Source organism: Rhamphochromis longiceps, linkage group LG17, assembly GCF_057381845.1.
Source record: "Rhamphochromis longiceps isolate RC_006_pf linkage group LG17, R_longiceps_female_GT1.1, whole genome shotgun sequence".
Classification (NCBI taxonomy): Eukaryota; Metazoa; Chordata; class Actinopteri; order Cichliformes; family Cichlidae; genus Rhamphochromis; species Rhamphochromis longiceps.
Window position 1 is genome coordinate 41,137,365 of NC_140573.1, and position 6,188 is coordinate 41,143,552.

Below are 6,188 nucleotides of genomic sequence, written 5' to 3' on the forward strand. Positions count from 1 at the left end.
CTTGCATTAGTAGTTCCTGTTCAGGTGGTTATAAAGTAGTGAGTTTGGGCTTTTTCGAATTGTAGAAATTGCACGTTTCATTTGCGGCTCAAAGAGGAAGTAAAATTAGGATTTCAAATGTGTTTAAGCCTTCGGACAGAGCGAGGCTTTTCTCCATTTTCCATTCATACTTAGTAAAACTAAAATACAGTGAAATTTCACACAATTTCACACATATTTTAAGTCTATATTGAACCTAAGCAGCAGAGGATCGCTTCAGAATTTGCCAGGAGATGAAGCCAAGAATTTTACTCTGTCATCTGACGACTTTTTCCTTCACTCCCACCACCTCTGTCTACACTCCACACACTTAAACCCTTTCGTTTAAGTGTGCGTACTTTGCGTAGATTAAAAGGCCTGGTGTAAATACTCTCGAGTTTAGTAACTCATCTTGAAATGAAGTAAAATTTTCAAAAAGGGATCAGAAAAAGAAAGTTTTCAAAAGTTTGCATAAGGTTACGGAAGAAAAATAGTGTGCAGACGGATGCTGTCGCGTGTATGATAACTTCATCTGTATCGAAGCACAGACTTGACTCACCCGTGACCCCCTGAACTCCTCCTGGCATGCTGAAACCACAACTTAATTTTTTGTTTTCCTTTTCAGTGATGACTTGCAATAACCCACAATTTAATTTGCAGTGAGCTAAATCAAACAGCCTGTAGGAAACAAGGTTTGTCATGAAGTAGATAATAGGATCATATAAATTCTTATGGAAGGTAAGTGTTTTTGTGTTATTATGTGTGTATTTTCGAGACGCAGTTCGCCTCTTAAAGCTCAGACAGCCTCCAGACAGGTTTCCTCCATCTCGTCGTAAATTTATCAGAACTATATTATCATACTTACTTTGTTTAACTTATAATCAAATCATTAAAACCACATTTTGGGAACAACACTTGAGAAAATAGAGAAGCTTTATAGAAATAAGACACATTTACCGTTCATGCTTCCTTCTTCTCAAAAGGCCGTCCTTAGTTTACTGCTTTTCTTACTACATTTATCGTTTTCATTTATCAGACTTGTTTTTTAATCTTCTGTCCACCAATGATTCGACAATCTTCAGCTTGACTGAAAAGCAGGAGTGTCGGACATTATTGCTCAGTGACGGGCGCGCGTGTATCTGAAAAGGCTGCAGTTTTATGTGTTTCCGGGAAAGTTCATCCGTGTGTTCTCATTTAATGCGATGCTTCGACTCCATAACAGTTTGAGAAAAAGTTGAAGAGGTCCCCTGGAGGACTTACCCAGGTCGTCAGAGTTGTGCACTGACTCAGAGGCACAGTTTACCTTTGGACTATGAAGCTCTAATATGCTCACCAAGTGCCACCACCGGTCCCAGTTACTGGAGTATCGCACCAAATTGTCGTGAATGAACTCAAACACTAAAATGGTTTAACAGCAAACACCTTCTATTCTGTGTGAATAGATGTGTGACATCTAACAAACAAAATAGACACAGCATATCTGCAAAAACACTTCCTGCTGACTGTGAAGCATGGCGGCGCAGGGGTGATGAGTTGGGTTTGATTTACAGCCACAGGACTTGGGCACCTTGGAGTCACTGAATCATGTATGAAATCCAATTTCATGTCCAATTTCAGATACAAAATTTAGCTGAAACTGGATCACGTGACAGGACAAATGACCACGAGCACAGCAGTGATGACCATTTCAGACTCCAGACTTCTTGCTGGTAAAGATGGTCCCACAACCTAACGTATCATGGACGTATCAGGTTAATTGAACTGGCAGGTTTCATGCTGTAAGGCAGGGCTGGGCACCTCCAGGCCTCGTGGGCCGGTGTCCTGCAAGTTTTAGATCTCATCCTGGGTCGACACACCTGAATGACATGATTGCAACTTCAAGACGTGTTGATGAGGTAATTTAGCCGTTTAAATCAGCTGTGTTGGTTCAAGGACATCTAAAAGCTGCAGGACACCGGCCCTCGAGGCCTGGAGTTGCCCAGCCCTGCTGTAAGGCAAAGAAAAGGGTTAAATTTGACTAATAGGGGGTCACTTTATTTGTTGTAGGTTTTGTAGCTTTAGTGATTTAGAAATTTGGAAAAGAACGTCCAAGCTTATTTCAAACTTTCTCAGGTGAGGGGGGGTTGTGGCTTCCTTGGGGGGGAAATTACATTAGTCTCTTATATACAGTAATTGCCTGTAAGAAGGATTTCTAATGAATATTGAAGCCAGAGCTGCCAAACTGTTACACTCTTATAAATATTCCTCTAAGGATCTACGTGTGTTTGCCATTCCACAGTAGCGCATCTCGCATGACTTGCATAGCCTCTAGCTTTTATTGCATCATTTTTACACCATAGCGTCTCTATCAAAATCTTTTGGATACTTTCCACAGAAGCCATCGGAGCAGAAAGTGGTTCAGGGTGCCCAAACACGTCAAGTCTCGACTACTACAGCACTGTTTGCAAACAGGACAGCCATCGACTTCCTAATAATATGGTGCAATGTTTAAGTCACACTTTAGTCAATCTACAACCATCTATTCCTGGCTTTTGGCCACAAGCGAGTGAGGCAGAAGACACAGTGAGTCATCTTGGAAGAGCTGAGGAAAGATCTTTTTAACGCCATTAAGAAATGAGGGTATATTTTACCTCGATGCTTATCTGAAGGGTCGGCCTCACATGAGCCGAGTTTCCTGAATAACTGCAGAGTGAAGTCCAGAAAAACATTTACACAGATACAGTAAGTCTTTCCTCTTGGAAAAGACCCCATACATGACCTGACGCACTGCTCCACTCAAACAAATGTTTATCTCACTGTTTACCCATGCTCCGACCACCTGATTCCACCCCCATCCTGACATTTTGGTCCCCCCTTTGTTTATACTCCTTCGCTAATTGGAACACTTTTTTGTGCTTTTTTTATGTTTGGAGTCTTGGAAAGCCCATCTGTCACGCTCTAGTTCACCCACATAAAAAACAGTTTAACTGAGGTGATGTCATGACACAGCAGGACACCCGGTTGGAAACACGCTAGACCAAATATGGACACCGGATGTTTGGGAGATGACTTAACTGCCTGTAAGAAAACCTATTTTAAGTAAAGTTGTTTATATATGTTGTTAAGATCCTCGTGACTCATGAAGGTCAGCGATGAAGTGATGATGTGAGTGTTGGGCCTGGTGAGCTTTCAGTACAAACAAGGGGCAACTTTTTGAACGCGTGGAATAAAGTCCAACGCAATGCAACCGCCACAGCAACACGGCCTCACAGAACGTGATTGTTGTTACCAAAACAAAGGTGGGGGGAGCAAACTTTTCAAAGAAATGGGGAAGATAGAGGATGGAGGACTCAGTGGAGGATGAGAATGAGTAACACAGCTGGAACGGCTGCAGAAAAATAAATTATGGTGCACAGCAGGCTCCCACCTCCTACTTTTGGGTTGGTCCTATTGATGTTTCACACGCTAGGCTCACTTTACTGAATGAAAGGACCGAAACTTGAAAAAATGTCAAGGATGGTGTAAGAGATGAGTGGCTAGATTTCCAAAGGATTAACTTCCTGCAAAGTTCTTTTGAAGTACTCTCATCTTTGCTGGATTTAAGTAAATGTCCCCATAACCATGAATCACATCTGTTTAAATTCAAACACCACAGGCTGGATTGTCCATGCTCCTGCCTTTAATGCTGATGACAAGTCCTGACAACTGTCGGTATGGTTGACTCAGATTAAGAGGTTTTCACTGTAATGTTGCTGCAGCTTACTGTACACGTTGGTATCCAGGCGTGACGGCAGACTGTCAGAAAATAGCTCCGCTGCCTGCAGCAAATGTTTGCCTTAAAACTTCTCGTGTTCACGCTTTTGTCTCATGGAAGTCTCATTTTCATTATGAACCAACAAGCCACTGAGGTATTTGTCCAACTAGTCTCAACAGTTTCTGAATACCAACAAGGTTTATGTCACAAAGGGACACAGTAAAATGTCTGAAACTGAGACTTCCGAAGAAATTCCACCCAAGAGCACCAAGTGAAAGTGCAAGTGGCTGTGTAACAAAAGAAAGGAAAAAACACACACAGCTGCACACATAAAAAGAAAACATTCACACTTCAACCTTCTACAAGTAATTAAATGTGCTGTGTAATACGGAGCATGAAGTTATGAAGGGTGTAGCTCAAAGATAAGATTAGCTCTGTTGCTCCTGTACGGAGCAGAGGAATCACATTTATAAAGATATTCAAGTTATTACTGTAAATCCATAAGGACACAAAGCAAAACTTGCATGTGCATCATAATAGGCAGCTAGCTAGATCGACAGATACACACATTACATGTACAATTTCAATGTAATTTTGTTATATGAGTGAAATGACTTTAAATTTAATCTATTCAAATATAATCTGTACACATTCAGTTTCCACCTAACACAACATCCTTAATGATTAATTATTTGAATAAATAAACCTATGATTTCATATGTTTCAGCTGCATTTTATTATCATTATTATTATTTATTTTAAAATTGTTGGTCCATGTTTCTAAGGGCCAACGATTGTTTTTTAAGTGTATAAGTTTAACACTTATCAAGACCCACACCTTTTTATAAATCCATACATCCATCCGCTTCCGCTTATCCTTTTCAGGGTCGTGGGGGCGCTGGAGCCTATCCCAGCTGTCATAGGGCGAGAGGCGGGGTACACCCTGGACAGGTCGCCAGTCTCTCGCAGGGCTAACACACAGGGACAGACAACCATTCGCACTCACATTCACACCTATGGGCAATTTGGATTTTTCAATTAACCACAAAGTGCATGTCTTTGGACTGTGGGAGGAAGCCGGAGTACCCGGGGAGAACCCACGCAAACACGGGAACATGCAAAGTCCGCACAGAAAGACCCCGGCTCAGGACCTTCTTGCTGTGAGGCAACACTGCTAACCATCGTGCTGCCTTTTCATAAATGCAAACAAAAATGCAAACTGAACTTTATACAGAACTTTTATACATACTAATAATAATGGAAAATAGTGATATCCAGTCAAGCAGTCAATGAATTACATAAATAAGCTAGTTTAGGCTTTTATTCTTTCTGCACAGCACTACCCTCAGTATCCTTTAATTATACTACAGAGACTTTTAAAGACAACTTTAGTCCTGTATTGGTTAGTCCAATATACTCCAGTTGTCTTTAAGCCTTTTGCAAATATTTTTTTAATGCCTCATGAGATTTGATTTGATGATATCATAATGTTATTATTATATATTATGCCTCATATATGTAAATATATATATATATATACAGTGATGGGAATAACGAGTAATCTAACTAATTACTCCAGGTTATACTTGGCACAGATGTTCCTGTACACTATGCCGGCCACTTTGTTATGGCTTTCCATGTATGCCTTGCCTGCTAGCATCTTCCACCCTGCTGTTATGAGCTGGATTGTCTCAGGGGCATCTTTACACAGCCTGCACCTGGGGTCTTGCCTGGTGTGATAGACCCCAGCCTCTATGGATCTTGTGCTCAGAGCTTGTTCTTGTGCTGCCATGATTAGTGCCTCTGTGCTGTCTTTCAGTCCAGCTTTGTCCATCCACTGGTAGGATTTCTGGATATCAGCCACCTCCCCTATCTGCCGGTGGTACATACCGTGTAGGGGCCTGTCCTTCCATGATGGTTCCTCGTCTCCCTCCTCCTTCTTGGGTTTCTGCTACCTGAGGTATTCACTGAGCATACATATACATATACACATATACACACACACACATATATATATATATATATATATATATATATATATATATATATATATATGATGCATAAAAATAACAGATATTTGCTACCTGTATTTCTATGCTTGCACAAGCGTATTTACCAATGACTGTAAAAACAATCTTTTCTACAGTCATTGGTACATTGGTACTTACATTGACGTCGATTTAGTATGTTTTGGCGTCATCTGCCGGCGGTCACTGTCTGGAGTATCTGTATACACCAGAGGTCACGAGGACGATTTTTTAAAAACTTAGACCTAGTTGCTAATACACGGTATACACATAATTATTTTGTTTGTTTGTTGTTTTGTTTTTACAGCTTAATACTTATGTTTTCAAGCGAGATTTGTTTAGGTTGACTAAACTGCTACCTCGCTTAAAAGAAATACATTTCCCATAATGCTTCAAATTATCAACTGCGC